The sequence below is a fragment of the Sus scrofa genome, chromosome 10 (genome assembly GCF_054392235.1).
Source record: "Sus scrofa isolate SSC_HxYL_T2T_F1_AM1 chromosome 10, Sscrofa_HxYL_maternal_Yorkshire_Landrace_v2.0, whole genome shotgun sequence".
Taxonomy (NCBI): Eukaryota; Metazoa; Chordata; class Mammalia; order Artiodactyla; family Suidae; genus Sus; species Sus scrofa.
In genome coordinates this window covers 38939292-38955000 of record NC_139392.1, presented here as the reverse complement: position 1 = coordinate 38955000, position 15709 = coordinate 38939292, and positions in this window count along the sequence as shown.

The following is a 15709-nucleotide window of genomic DNA, read 5'->3' as shown; positions in this document are numbered from 1 at the left end:
GACCCGGCCCCACCACCAGGGCCCCATGTGCAAAGGCTTCCCCCCCCCTGCCACGTGGGGGGGGGGCTCGTCCGCCTCATCTCACCCATCCGTCCATCTTTCCACCCTCATCTCATCCGTCCTTCACCTAGTCCACCCTCCAGGGCCTGACGCCTGGGGGAAACGCTCCTGAGCGAGGCGGCCCGAACCATGCTCGCTCACCACCTCCACACCACCAGCTGCGACCCCAGGCGAGTGCGGGAAGAACCGACAGGCGGCTCGCAGCGGGGGAGGCAGGGGCAGAGGCCGCCGGGGGACGGGGCGCATCCCCCTCCTCCACTTCCCCTTCCAAGGGGAGGGGCACCACGTGCCCACGCAGCACACAGCCCGGCGCTGGATGCCAAAACCCGGCCCGGCCCGGCGTGACCCTCCCCCAACTCGGAGGGGGGAGGTACAGGCCGCATTAGGCAAAAGAGCAGCGCTTGGCCCCCACCGCGGGGGCCAGCGCACCCCTCGCGCGAGGGCGGCTCTTGCCCACACGCTGTGGCAAGTAGCACCGGCAGCTACTGCCTTGCACACTTCAGAGGGGCGGCGGCTGGGGGGTCCAGGTACCCCAAGGCCCCCCTCTCAGATCGCTAGAGAAGGCTTTCTCACCGAGGGCGCGTCGTGCCCCCCACACCATCGTTCGCCCCTTCGGGGACCCACGGGAGTGGGAACACTCCCAAAAAGTGGGAAGTCAGAAGGGGGGGGGTCTGCGGTATGGGTAAAGCACACAGCCCATGTGAGCGTCCACGGTCAGAGCCGGGAGAGCAAGAGTCTGTGCTGCCACCAGGCTTGCCTTTCAGACTTTTCCACGTGGGTGGAGGGGTGCCACGTCCGGAAAGCCAGACGGGGACCCCCCCTTCACATCTCCCGGCCCACCGCGGTCGCTCTCACGACCACATGCAGCCTTCCCGGTCAAGGGAGAAGCATGGGGCGTGCCGCTCAAGGGCCAAGGGCTGCCCTCACTGGCACACAGTGAGGGAGACCCATGACAAGGGGTCCACCTGAGCCCCTCCCGGGGAGGGGACACAAGCTTCCCCTGCCTTACCGTCTCGACCCCCTCCCCTGAGCTTTAGGAAGCTGCTCGTGGGGCACGCCACCACCACAGTGGGGACCCGAGGGGACTCACCGCTGGGAGAGGAAAACGACACCACCGCTCGGCCTCGGGCATCTGACAGGCAACCCGGAGTACTCCAGGGGCACCACAGAGGACCAGGGGAGGCACGCTCACGCACCCGCAGGGATGCGAAGCATGGCAGCGAGGGAGGCCTCCCCCCCACTTTGGGGAGGGACCGCTCGCAAGGCACACGCCAAGGCGGCAAAGCGAGAATGCCTGCTGCGTCCCAAAGGACCCAGGCCCCCCCCCCCCGACTGACACCCGAAGGCAGCAGGGCGGGAGACCAGAGGTCAGGCTGGAGGCCGCACCCCTGCCTTCCCCCACACCACCCGCAGGTGGGGGAGGAGCAGCGAGGGGCCCGCGACAGAATGAGAGGCGCGGCCCAGCTCACCATGAGCGGCCGTCCCTCATCTGGCGCGGCTTAAGCCCAAGCCCAGGAGAGCGCCACATCACCACATCGATCAGTCCTGGCAGAGCCAGGGAAGAGCCCAGAAGAGGGGAGGGAGGGCCAGCAAAGACAATCACCACGGGGGCCTGCTTCAGCTTCACCGGCACCCCCTCCTCCTCCTCCTCCTCCCCTTCCTCTCTCAGGGGAGAGACAGCGGCTGACAACCCCGGGAGGGAGAACGCCTGACACGTGGCACGGAGCCAACAGGGTGGGGTTGTCCCAGCCGAGCCGCCGGGTGCCCGCAGCAGGGAGGCACACAGGGTAGAAGACCCCACAGGGCCACGCGCCCTGCCGCCCTCGGGTCAGCCAGAGACCGGAGGAGACACCGCAGCACGGGCCAGCTGGATGCACAAGTGAGAGCCGGCGCACAGGCCCAGGCGAGCGGCCCCCACGCGGGGTGCAAAGGGCAGGGTCAGGCCTTGGACAGCAGCCGAAAGCCCAAAGCCCCCCACGTGCATCCAGAGGCCCAAGGTCTCCAGCGACAGGCGCTGAAGAGGATCGTGTCAGCATCTACCTGGTGACAGAAAAGGCGTATTTCGGCCGCGAAAAATGTCCATGCCCAGCAGCGGGGCCCACCCACAGGACGTGGGGGTATCCCCGGAACCCCCATCCGGACACTTGTCCCCCAGCCCTGCCCTAGAGTCGCCAGACCCAGCGCTCTCAGAGCCATCTGGTCGACCCGGGGAGCGTGACCGCAAGGAAGGGACAGGGACATGAAGGAGGTGGAGCCGGCCGGCCAGCCGGGGAAGCCCTTCCCGGCTTGCCCACGCGGGCAGGTATCGGTCTGTCCGGAGCTCCAGACGGGGACTTGGCTCCCCCAAAATCCAGGACACACCATCCAGCTCAGGCCGGTCCCCACCTCCCGACCGATCGACCGACCGACAGGGAAACACTCCGAGGGCGGGGGGCGGGAAATGAGAGCGTGGGAAACGAAGTCTTGTCCAACGACCGGGACCCTACATGGGCACGCCTCAGGCCCAGGTGCACCCTTCCCGGCCACACCCGGGAGCAGGGGGCCGGCGGGGTACCGTCCACCGTCTCCGGATCCATCAGGACTTGGAAAAAAAAATGTTTCCACGGAGGCGCCTCCGACGAACGGACCCCGCGAAGGAAGGCGCCGGGGCCCGAGCCACCCTTTCCGCTCCACCCCTCACGTCTTGTGCCGGTCTAGACCTCGTGAGTACGACTCCGCACGGGCCGGCGGTAGCCATCAGTCGGGGGGCAGGCGGGGAGGGGCCCATGCCGGCATGACGACCGGGAAACAAGCGTGCCGGCCACCGAGCCTGTCGCGCCCTCCAACGCCCTCAGCGCACAACCCGGGCCGCTCCTCACTTCGGGGATGAGAGGCTGGAGGGACCGCAGGCGGGAGTCATTCACGCTCCAAAGGGCGACCCGGGACAAGGCCAGGCCACCCGAGCACAGGCAGTCCCGGGCGCCGCACACCCTCTCCCCTCGCTAGGGAGGCGGCCCGGCCCAGGCCTGGTCGGTCCCCGGGGCCGGAGCGGCAAGAGCGGATGCTGGTCGACCCGGCCAGGCGGCCCCAGAGCCTGCCTGGGGAGCGCGGTGACAGTCACTCCCTCACAGGCCTGCAGGCCCAATCTCCGGTGAGAGAGGGACACTCCCAGGCCTCTGAGCCACCGGAGCTGTCGCCGCCAGTGTCGCCAGCCTCCCGGAACTCTGACTCAGGCCGGATGGCTGAGTCACATCCCTCGCGAAGGTCCCCAAAGCTGCAGAGGGAAGGGACGATATAAAAGCGGACACTAGATGGCACGCGACAACCGCCACCAACGTCACCGGGACAGATCCGGAAGGCCGGCCGGCCGGCGGCGACACAACGACACAGCGCCGGCCACCCAAATGCCCGAGCTCTTCCCGGGGCCGAGGCGCCAGGCGTCCTGCACGACCGCGAAGCTTGCCTCGCGGAGCTGCCTCCTGGCAAGGCACTGCGTGGCGTGATGGCAGCAGATGGAAAGAGGGGGGCGGCGGCGGCGGCGGCGGCGGCGGCGGCGGCGGCGGCGGCGGGGAAGGAGCTGGGAAGAGGTTCTCGCTGTTGCCTAGAAGGAGCCGCGCTCGCTCCCCCAAGCATGTCCCTTCCTGGGCTTGGGAATTCCAGAGAGAAGCCGGCGCGGTGAGGGTGGCACTAGCGAGAGAGATCTCAGGTTCCCCTCCACCTTCTCTTCTCTCCCCCACCCCCACCCCACCTCCCTGCACGGAGCTGGAGGAGGGAGGGAGAGAGGGAGGGTGGGAGGGTAGGCGGGGACTGGCAAAAACGAAACCGGGCAAGCTCTCGGAGAACGACAACGCAGGAGTCGGTTTACCTGCCACCCTTACCGACGGAGACGGTCTGTCAAAAGCAGACAAGCAAAGCCCAGAAGCTTAGGAAGGGAGAGAAGGATACAGTCGATCCTAGGAAAGTGGAAATGAAAATCTCTCTCTGCATAGACTGAGACAAAGTCCAAAGAGAACAAATGGCTGCCTGGGGCAAATGCTCTGGTGGTCAGGTCATAGAAACATGGATTTCAGCATGACTGACCAACCACAATGGAGGGAAAGTACAACGCAACACTATGAGTGTGTGTGTGTGTTGGGGGGGGGGGGTGAACTGAAATCTCATCCAAAACAAAACAAAACAAAACAAAAAAAGGAAAACAACCCCCCCCCAAAAAAAACCCAAAAAACAACAACAGAAGAAGAAGAAGAAGAAGGAAGCCCACGACCAACAGGGTCAAGGCTCCTGCTTTCTCAACGCGGTGGCTCTGGTTGCCCCTGTGTGGTGCAGGTTCCATCTCTGCCTCAGGAAAAACTTCCACTTGCTGCCCGTGGGTGTGGCCAAAAAGTAAAACATAAAGCTGAAACGGGAGGGAGAGGGGGTGGAGAAAACCCGAAACAAACAATAAACTTTGCAAGTCTCAGGATTGCCATCCTGGGGTAGTGGAAACAAATCCGACCAGGAACCATGAGGTTGCAGGTTTGATCCCTGGCTCACTTGTTGGGTTAAGGATCTGGCATTGCCGTGAGCTGTGGTGTCCGTCACAGACGCGGCTCGGATCCCGCGTGGCTGTGCCTGTGGTGTAGGCCGGCAGGTAAGGCTCCGAATTGACCCCTAGCCTGGGAACCTCCATGTGCTGCGGGTGTGGCTCCCCCCCAAAAAAAACCAGAAAGAGAGAGAGAGAGAGAGAGAGAGAGAGAAAGAAAGAAAGAAAGAAAGAAAGAAAGAAAGAAAGAAAGAAAGAAAGAAAGAAAGAAAGAGAAAGAAAGAAAGGAAGGAAAGAGAAAGATAGAGAGAGAGAAAGAAAGAAAGAAAGAAAGAAAGAAAGAAAGAAAGAAAGAAAGAAAGAAAGAAAGAAAGAAAGAAAAAGAAAGGAGAAAGAAAGGAAGAAAGGAAGGAAGGAAAGAGAAAGAAAGAAAGAAAAGAAAAAGAAAGAGAGAGAGAGAAAAGAAAGAAAGGAAGAAAGGAAGGAAGGAAAGAAAAAGAAGGAAAAAGAAATCCATCTTGGAGTTCCCGCTGTGCCTAGGTCACAGCTGAGCCTCAAGTTCGATCCCTGGCACAGGAAAGGCAGTGCAGCAGGAAAAAAAAAAAAAAAAAAAAAAAAGAACAACTCCATCTTGCTGGTTGGGCAGGGGAGATGCAATTGCCGGATGACATTCCACAACTCTGCCAAACTGGCAAAACCACGACGCACTTAGTACAGGAGTCATTGAAGACATGGATGTGAAAGCATCTTCTTGCTATCGATTCATTTCCCACAATCCCAGGAAGAGCCATTGGAACAGGGCTCCCATTCCTGGCACGATATCTTTTCTAGGTGTGGGTGGATGCATCTTTTCTCATGGTTGTTTTCCTTTTGACCAAACTTAACTTCAGCCTCCACCATGTCATCTTTTGGGCTCTCAAGCCTGCCATGAGAATATGGTCACCAAAGTCCTCGCCCAGAGGCACCTTTGCCCAGCACCAGTGCCGCCGTCTCCCCCCACCTCCTCCTCCTCCTCCTCCTCCTCCAACCCCCGCCAAGCACCCCACCCCCCACCCCGCTTTGTATTGTTCAGCTGTCTTGCACTGGTCTCTCACACGGTGGCGGTGTGGTCCTACGCATGTCTCCCAACCACATTCAAGTGGACTTCCGGGATCATCATTTTCTGTTTCCTAACTGCACTTTCGTCGTTCTTAGGAGGTTTGCTTCCCTCCCCGCCTCCCCCCCACCCCCCGCGCGCGCGCGCGCGCCCACGCTTGGTGTTGAATCGGAGCTGCATCTGCTAGCCTGAGCCACAGCCACAGCAACGGCGGGATCCGAGCCACATCTGAGACCTTATGCCACAGCTCGCGGAAAAATGCCAGATCCTTAAACCCCTGAGCGAGGCCAGGGATCAAACCTGCCACCTCGTGATTCCTAGTCCGATTCGTTTCTGCCCCGCCATGACAGGAATTCCTTCCTGTGTTCTTTTGGGTCATGGTTGTTTCCAGCTCCACAGAATTCCTCCCCGTGCTCATGTGACATCTGGGATGTGGCGGGGGGCGGGCCGCAAGGTTTTGTTCCCCTACAGTCATGCCTTGAAAAAAGTCTTGTACAACGTTTCACAGTCCAGATCCAGAAGCTGAATCCGCAGCCGGTTCCATCTCATGAAACCGATCTCCCAGCCCAGGAAAACCAAAGGTCGTGGTTGGAGCCCGTGATAAACCCCAGGTCTGAGTCCCGAGCACTGCTGCTCAGGGAAGATTTCGAGGTGTCAGGGTCCAAGGATCCTCCTGGGCACTTGGAAATGTCTCCGATGTGTGCAGGCAGGCATGAGGATGAGAAGGGGCTAAAGAGGGGCAGAGGGTGGTGATCTCTTGTCGGTGGATGTCAAGGGTTGGCGCTTCCTTTTGTGGATCTCCCGGAAAAGTCAAATGTGGGAGAAAAACTGGACCCGTGAGTTCGAGGAGAGGGATGGCCAGAGAAAACCAGAAGAATTCCATCTGCCGACCATTGGGTAGGTAGGAGGGCAAAAACCGAAACCTCAAGCATGAGATGAACAGAACCACATGCTTCTAGCCATCCATAAACCCCGTAAGATAAGATCGTTTCTGCTGAGATACCCTCTCCCTCCCCCCACCCACCCAGGGCGAAGGATCCCTGGGTGGTGGCAGAGGGGTGGGCATGGAACTTCCACAGGCCCTGGGGACACACCCCACCCCACCCCCAAGAAACCCCTAGAAGCTTGGAATTCTGATGTCTGTGGTGTGATGACCATAAACACTGGCTTTTGTGCCATGTCTGCTAGAAGATATGGTTTCCATGACAAATAAAGTGATTTTTAGCAAGTTTTTCTCCACTTGAGATGTATTGAAAATACGTCTTCATTCAGGGGGAGGTAGGTGTAGGTGACAGACGTGGCCACTCAGCTCAGATCGGGTGATCTGGCAGGGCATAGCTCTGGCTGAGGTGCAGGCCAGCAGCTACAGCTCCGATTCTTCAACCCCTAGCCCAGGGAACTTCCATATCCCGAGGGTGCACTCCTAAAAAACAAAAAACAAAATGAACAACACACAAAGAGGGAGCATCTCATCGATGGCAGACCAAATTCCAATGTATATGTATATGTGTACATAGGTATGTACGTATGGATGTGTGTGTGTATGTGTATATTATCGAGAGAGAGAGAGAGAGAGAGAGAGAGAGAGAGAGGATTTTTTAGAGCCATAACTGTGGCATACGGAAGTTCCCAAACCAGGGGTCGAACCGGCATACATGGATACTAGTCGGGTTTGTTACCACTGAGCCACAACAGGAACTCCCCACATTCCAATATTTAATGAGAAAATACATTTTTGATGCTTTAGGCAACCCTGCAAACACCCTTATTTAAGTGACTGGACTTAACAAAAAGGAATCCCTAGCACCTAGTAACAGAGCAAAGATAAAGAAGCACAAGGCAGGAATTCCCGTTGTGGCTCGGTGGAAACGAACCCGACTAGCATTGACCCCTAACCTGGGAACCTACAAAATGGCACATGTGAAGCCCTAAAAGAAGACTACACACACACACACACACACACACACACACACACACACACACACACACACACACACACACACACACGGCACAGACAGATGCGAAAGGAAAAGAAAAGGAAGGAAAAAAGAAAAGGGAAGAAAGAGAGAAATGAACAGGCAGAACAAGCCATTGTGAATGATCTCTAGGGACAGGTATTTTTCTCCAAGCATAATTTTATTTTTCCCCAAGTGATACCAGACCTCTCTCTCTCTCTCTCTCACACACACACACACACACACACACACACACACACACACTCTCCCTCTCTCTCTCTCTTTGAAAAAATTTATGTATTTAGTGGAGTTCCCATTGTGACTCAGCAGGTAGGAATCTGAGTAGCATCCATGAGAGTGCTGGTTTGATCCCTGGCCTCGCTCAGTGGGTGAAAGATCTGGCATTGCCCTGAACTGTGGTGTAGGTTGCAGACACAGATCGGACCTGGTGTTGCTGTGTCTGTGGTGTAGGCCAGTGGCTCAAGCTCTGATTCCCTAGCCTGGGAACCTCCGTGTGCCGTGAGTGCCACCCGAAGAAAGCAAGGGGAAAAAAAAAAAAAAAAGAAACATAAAAACCTGGATTGGGGAGATCCCATTGTGGCTCATTGGTAACAAAGCTGAGGAGCACCCACGAGGATGCAGATTCGATCCTGGGGTGGGGGGGGGGGGTGCTGGTGCTGGTGGTGCTGAGGTGTGTGCGTGTGGGGTGATAAATAGGTTACCTCTGGCTTCTGGGGGGTGAGAGTCAGCATGCTTTTCCTGCACCTGCTGCTCCTGGGCAATTATTTAGTTTTGGTTTCTTGTTCCTTTGTTTTTGTGGTCCTGCATTGTGGTGAGTACTGGTGTAAGTGGCAGGTTCCTATTTGATCCGACATTTCTTTGGCTCTGGTGTCGGTTGACAGCCATGGTCATGACTGGTGGTGGTTGTTAAGTCTCCAGGAGTTCCACGCAACATTCTGATTGTCTTTCTTCCTTGGGCTTTGGCTGCAGCCTCCCCCCCCCCCCTCCCCCCATCATATGGAGGTTCCCGGGCTAGGGGCCGAATCAGACCTACAACTGCTGGGGTGTATGCCACAGTCACAAGCACCATCAGATCCAAGCTGCGTCTGCAACCTACACCGCAGCGCAAGGTGATGCCACCAGATCCTAAACCCACTGTGGAAGGCCTGGGATCGAACCTGCAACCTCATGGTTCCTGGTTGGATTCCTTTCCACTATTCCACGACGGGAACTCCTGGGCTTTGGCTTTTGACAGGTGGAGGGACACAGCTTTCTGAAACGGTGGGGCCAGGGCAAGGCATAGAAACATAAGATGGATGTGAGCCTGCGCCTATTCTTTTCTCGTGTGCTGGGAAGATAAGGTGGCTCTTGCCAGCTGGGATTTCATTTCCCCACAAACGATCAGGCTCTTAAGGTATCAGGCAGGGAAGAGGGAGAGTCAGAGTTCCCATTGTGGCTCAGTGGTTAATGAATCTGACTAGGAACCATGAGGTTGCAGGTTCCATCCCTGGCCTTGCTCAGTGGGTTAAGGATCCAGCATTGCCGTGAGCTGTGGTGCAGGTTGCAGACGTGGCTCAGATCCCGCGTTGCTGTGGGTCTGGTGCAGGCCAGCGGCTACAGCTCCGATTGGACCCCTGGCAGGGGAACTTCCATATGCCGCAGGAGCGGCCCTAGAAAAGGCAAAAAGCCGAAGGAAGGGGGGGGGGGGGGGACAGAAGAAGAGTGAGAATCAGGGTCGGAAGAACATGGGGAAATCGGTGCTAGGTGCCTGGGTGTGTGAGTTCACACGGAATGCTAGCCCAGACCCCTGGCCAGCCACATTTGGGGTATCTATCAACTTGACTCTCCACTCTCCAGCTCACCTGGGTGGTGCTGCCCTGCCCTGCCCTGCTCATGTAAGACCTGGCTCCTCCAGGGATGGCTTTGCACCAGAGGGAGACGGGGCAAAGTCACTGAGCTTAAGGTAATTTCTCCAAGAGAGACTCTGGGAGAAGGAGACCAGCTGGATTTCTGTGTGTTCATTTTTCTTCCTGTCTGCTTGTTTGGTGCAGGCCAGTCCATGTGCCGAGACATTCAGAAACTCTGTACTAGCTGAGACTCAGACCTTGTTCCGAAATAAGCAAAGGGACTTTGAGCTGGGATCACTCCCTGACAAGTAGCTAGCAAAGAAGTTTCCCTTAGCTCTCAGGCCCCATCCCTGCCCTCAGGCGGGTGGGTGTGGGGAGGGGGTGGGGGGGGAGGGGAGGGGCTCGTTCAGGCAGGCAGGCAAGCAGGCAGGCAGGCAGGCAGGCAGGCAGGCAGGCAGGCATGCAGGCAGGCGCTGGTTCATTAGTCCCGCACCCCCCCACTCCCGGCCCCAGCTGCCCGCCCCACCCCCCACCCCCGGCCGCCATCCCTGCTGCGCCGCCTCTCGCTTCCCAAATCGCCTGGACTCACGCCCGGGAAGGGGGGGAGGGGAGATCAGGAAGATCCAGGCCTCAGGGCCTGGGTTCAATCACTTCATTCAAATGCAGAAACTCTCCAGTCAAGTCAGAGGTGGTGACTTTTCCTGGAGCTTCTCTTTAGGGAAAGTGTTTTTTTTCCCCCCTTTCCCCAATTTCCCTACCCTCAGGCTGCCCCTCGCAGACTGCATGGAGGGGGGTGGGGGAGGATGTGTGCACGAAACTCGCCTCGTGTCAGGCCAAAGGAGCCCCCGCCATTTCCCAACCCGGGAAACCCCGCAAAACTTCTGGAGCATGTTGGCCTTGGTGTGGGAATGGACATCTTCACTTGCCATCTTCCTTTGCACGAGGAGGAGATTTTCATCTCCTGCTGTCTGGGGGCCAGAAAGGAGGGCCAGAGTGTCCCTTTTGTGTGGGCCGGTCCTTAAGTCATTTTACCTCACAGGAATCACCCACATAGGGCATGGAGACACGTTTGGGGTCCGCCTCCTCCGAGACGTCCCGGGAAACTTCACGTGTGAAAAACTGTGCTGGGGAGGTCCCATCGTGGTGCAGAAGTGGAAATAAATGCAACTAGGAACCATGAGGTGGCAGGTTCCATGCTCAGCCTCGCTCACTGGGTTACGAATCCCACGTTGCCATGAGCTGTGGGTAGAGGAGAGTGAGAAGGAGAGGGAGGGAGAGGGAGGGAGAGATCCTCCATTTCATGGAACTGGTTTCCTTGTTTTGAGATGACGTCGCTTTGGTGAAACAGTTGTCAGATGGCCTCTCAAAAGGCGGTGATGTGGATGGGCTCCCCGAACCAGGCCCACAGAAACCAAAGGAACGAAGGGGTTAATCCTTGGAGCCAGAGTTCCCTCCTCTGAAACTGAAACCAAGCTCAAGCCCCGGAGTGCTGGTGTGTTGGAGCCAGAGACATTGTTACAGCTAAAAGCTACTTTGAAATAGTCTCCGTTAGGTTATGGCTTGCCTTGGCCCACGAACTTATGACTAATGACTACTGTCGAGTCAGAGTTGTAGTGAACCTGGTGTTTTCTCTACCCTTGAAACACTCCCTAAGGATTGCGACCCCCCCCCACCCCCCGCCCCACGCCCGCCCCGTGGATGAGCAATCTTCACTCCAGAGAGAAGGTCAAAATGCCATAACCCCAAAGACACTGGAAACATTCCATGGACCACCTGACTCCAGCCTTGATGACTTTGAAATGGTCTATCCTAATCTCCTATCCAGGGAGAAGAATGCAAGCACCCTGATGCTTCTAGACAGCTCCGCCACCCCCATGCCTACCATTAAGCTAAACCTATAGAACCCCTTGCTATCCCCTCTCAAGGGAGGACACAGTTTTGAGGTCCTTAGCCTGCTGTGGCCTCCTTAGCCTGGCAAAGCAATAAAGCTGTTCTTTATGCTTCACCCCAAAACTCTGTCTCTGAGACTTAATTGGAGCTGGAGTACCAAGGCCGGTTTGGGCTGCCAACCTTTCCTGGAACTTTCAAACTGTTACATATGAAGAACGGAGCCGGTGACTCTGTGTGTGTGTGCGTGTGCGTGTGAGAGAGACACAGAGAGACAGACAGAGACAGTGAGTGAGACAGAGGGAAGAGAGAGGGAGAGGGGAAAGTCCCTTCAGTCTTTTGTTTTGTCGGTTTGTTTGTTTGTTTGTTTGTTTTGTCTTTTTGCCATTTCTTGGGCCGCTCCCATGGCATATGGAGGTTCCCAGGCTAGGGGTCGAATCGGAGCCATAGCTGCCAGCCTACGCCAGAGCCACAGCAACGTGGGATCCGAGCCGTGTCTGCGACCGACACCACAGCTCACGGCAACGCTGGATCCTTAACCCACTGAGTGAGGGCAGGGATCGAACCCGCAACCTCACGGTTCCTAGTCGGATTCGTTAACCACGGAGCCATGACGGGAACGCCCCTTCAGTCTTTTGAAAGGCCCCTCTGAGAATGCCGTCAGGTGTTGGGGCCAACTTTCCGAGGGGCTCTTAGAGAAATGAACACAGGGTGATGGTTTCACTCTCAGAGACACTCTCAGAGACCATTTCTCTGATGTGTTCATCGAGGGACTCCACTAGCTTCCGTTTTCAGGGCCTCGGGACAAGCGATACGTGTTCTCATCCACAAGGATGCCAGGTCCAAAGGGTGGGAGAAAATGGGAAACGCTCATGAAGAGAGTTGTAGCCAGAGATGGAAGGCAACTGGAAAAACTTCAGGATCCAGTCCAGTTTTCCAGCCACTGAGTTTCTGACTTCTGGAAGGATTTGGGTAGGGAGGAAAAGGTCAAGGATTCTCCATCCCTCTGACAGAGGTATAAGTTACAAAGTAGATGTACATCTTTTGAGAAAGAAACGAACAAACAAAGAAACAAACAAACAAACAATTTTTGTCCCTTTGTCTTTATCAGGAAAAGTGAAAGATGGAGAGAGGGAGGGAGGGTGGGTTGGATGGATGGATTTGGGGGGCGGGGAGAAGATTCTTAGATCCTAATGACCCAATGCTTTCTCTAGTCCTGGGCCTTTAGGTAGGTGATATATCTATATCTATATCTGTATATCTATATCTATCTGTATACACACACACACAGACACACACAGACACACGCACACACACACACACACACACACACACACACACAGACACACACACACACACACAGACACACACACGTAGTTATTTTCTGTTTCTAGGGCTGCACCCATGGCACATGGAGGTTCCCAGGCTAGGGGTCCAATCGGAGCCGTAGCCACCGGCCTACACCAGAGCCAGCACAACGCGGGATCCGAGCCCTGTCTGCGACCTACACCAGAGCTCACGGCAACACCCGATCCTGAACCCAACGAGCGAGGCCAGGGATCGAACCCGCACCCTCAGGCCTCCTAGTCGGATTCGTCCAGCCATGACGGGAACTCCTACATATGTATATAGTATGCATATAGTATATCTTTTTTTAACGCCCACGCCCCAGCCCTATGGAAGTTCCCAGACTCACGGTCGAATCAGAACTGTAGCTGCGGGCCTACCCCACCGCCACAGCAACACGGGATCCTTAACCCACCAAGCGAGGCCAGGGGAGGGATCGAACCCACATCCTCACGGATCCTAGTCGGGTTCATTACCGCTGAGCCCTGATGGGAACTGCAGGGGACATCTTCTTTTTTTTTTTTTTTTTTTTTTTTAAGATGTAAGTTTGTTGTGGTTGTTGGTTGTTGTTGTTGCTTTAGCTCGGCGTACAGTGGGCTTGCTTACAATGTTGTGTTCGTTTCAGGTGTACAGTCAAGGGGATTCAGTGATCCATCTACATCCATCTATCCCTCCGTTCTTTCTTTTTCAGCGTCTTTTCCCCTCTAGGTGATTCCAGAATATTGGGCCATTCCTTCCTTGTTGGTGGGAACACCAGCGTGAAAAAAAACCATCACGGGGGAGTTCCTGTCGTGGCACCATGGAAGCGCATCCGACGAGGAACCTTTGCAGGGAAGGGTGTGGGTTCGATCCCTGGCCTCGCTCAGGGGGGCGGTAAGGATCCGGCAGGCAGTGCCGTGAGCTGTGGTGTCGGTCGCAGACGCGGCTCGGATCCCACATGGCTGTGCCTGTGGCGTAGGCCAGCAGCCGTAGCTCCGATTCAACCCCTCGCTTGGGAACTTCCATATGCCACGAGGGCAGCCCTAAAAAGCAGAGGGGGAAAAAGAAATCATGAGGGCGGGGGAGAGGGATCCATGAGGAGGATGGGATGAACATATACACACACGAGTCTCTATCCAATAGATGACGAACAGGGACCCCTACGCCACCTTCTGGAATCCAAACGCCAAAACCACAAAGCAGAGTTCCCGCCATGGCGCAGTGGAAATGAATCCGACCAGGAACCATGAGGTTGCAGGTTCGATCCCTGTCCACCTCGCTCAGTGGGTAAAGGATCCAGTGTTGCCGTGAGCTGTGGTGTTGGTCCCAGACGCGGCTCGGACCTGGCATTCCTGTTTCTGTGGTGTAGGAGGCCAGCAGCTAAAGCCTCCGATTCGATCCGTCATCTGGGAACCTCCATATGCCGTGGGTGTGGCCCTCAAAACACACACACACACACACACACACGCACACGCACACGCACACGCACGCGCACGCACGCACGCACACGCGCACGCACGCACACACACTCTGGAACCCCCTAAATGGGAGAAAACCGGACACAGTAGTTTTTTAGGGGTCCAGTCTCTGTGACAGGTGAGGATATCAGGCTTGCATCGAGGGAGGGAAGGCTTCACCCCACGCAGAAAACACACCCACCTACCCACCGACCCACCTTCCTTCCTTCCTTCCTTCCTTCATGAGAGAACAGTTGGATGACCCATCCTAAGTGTCGGTTGAATGAAGTCTAGTTACCAGGGTTCAGAGTGGGGGAGGGAGAGGGGTAGGAAGTCTGAAGCCTCTGGCGACTCTCCGAAATGTTCTCCCCCCAGGGTGACAGAGCCGGCAGGTCAGGCACTGCCTTCTCTAGAAACCTTCCTGCCCATGTCCAAGGGGGTGTGGGGGGTTGGGGGTGTGGGGCAGGGAGTGGGTCAGGGAGCCTGGAGAAACACAGACCACCAAGCGGCCATTCTCCCGTCGCCCCGACTGTTTGTTGAATGAACATAATGGACGTGATCCAAGTCTGCCACGCCGCCGCCGCCGCCGCCGCCGCCGCCGCCACCACCACTTTCTCCATCATCTCCCCCACCCTCTTGCCTGCAGCCATCTTTGAAAAGGCTGCTGTTGTCGCTGCCTTTGCATGAAAGTGAGTGAGGACCCCTCCCTAATACGGAGTGTTTCAGTCCCTGGTGTCTCTGACAGCTCGCTCATGTATTGGTTGTGAACCATCTTGCCTTGAGGATTTGGAGGATTCGTGAACATTGCAGGAGCCATGGGAGCAGTGAAGTCCTTATCGCCAACCCGACACCCCCCCCCCCCAAATTTCGTGGCAGGGAGCACACTTTTCTTTCACCCAAGAGATTTATTTCCTGCTTTCCGAAGAGAGAAGGAAAGGAGGGTCAGAATGGTCCTCTGGTGTCTGGTGTCCTGTCCCTTTCATTGCACACACTCCTAGTGCCACTGCGGGAGGCACGTTCGGGGCGCGGGGTGGGGTGGGGGGGGACCTGCTGCACGCACCCGCCCCTCACTTTCAAATGCGAAACTCAAGGAGGATGTGAATGTCCTTCACGCCACCGATCAGGTGAACGGGATGGCTTTCTAGGGAAATCCTGGTGTTTCCTTTCACTGCCATGACGAACACCCAGAAACAACCCTGTAAGTTCATACAACTTTGTCAGTCAACTGTATTCCAATAAAATGAAAAAGCAAGACACAGACACACCCAGACACACACACCCACACGCACACACACACGCGCGCACACACACGCACCCCAACCCAGAACCAAACACCCTCTCCTGAAATGGGGGGGGCGGGCCCACCGGAGAATGAGCAAGAGAATTCCAGAGTCGGTAGGAAAGTGTCATCTGCAGCGGTGTGAGAAACCCCAAGCTCTTTTCTTCCTGTCAAGGTGAATAAACTTTGTTAATGGGAGTGGGTGCCCTCAGTGTGCCCTCCGAGAGGAAAGGCAGGGAGCATTTTCTCCCTGAAGAGCTTAGTGCTGTCATAGCACTGACGGACAGGATGAACGATCGGT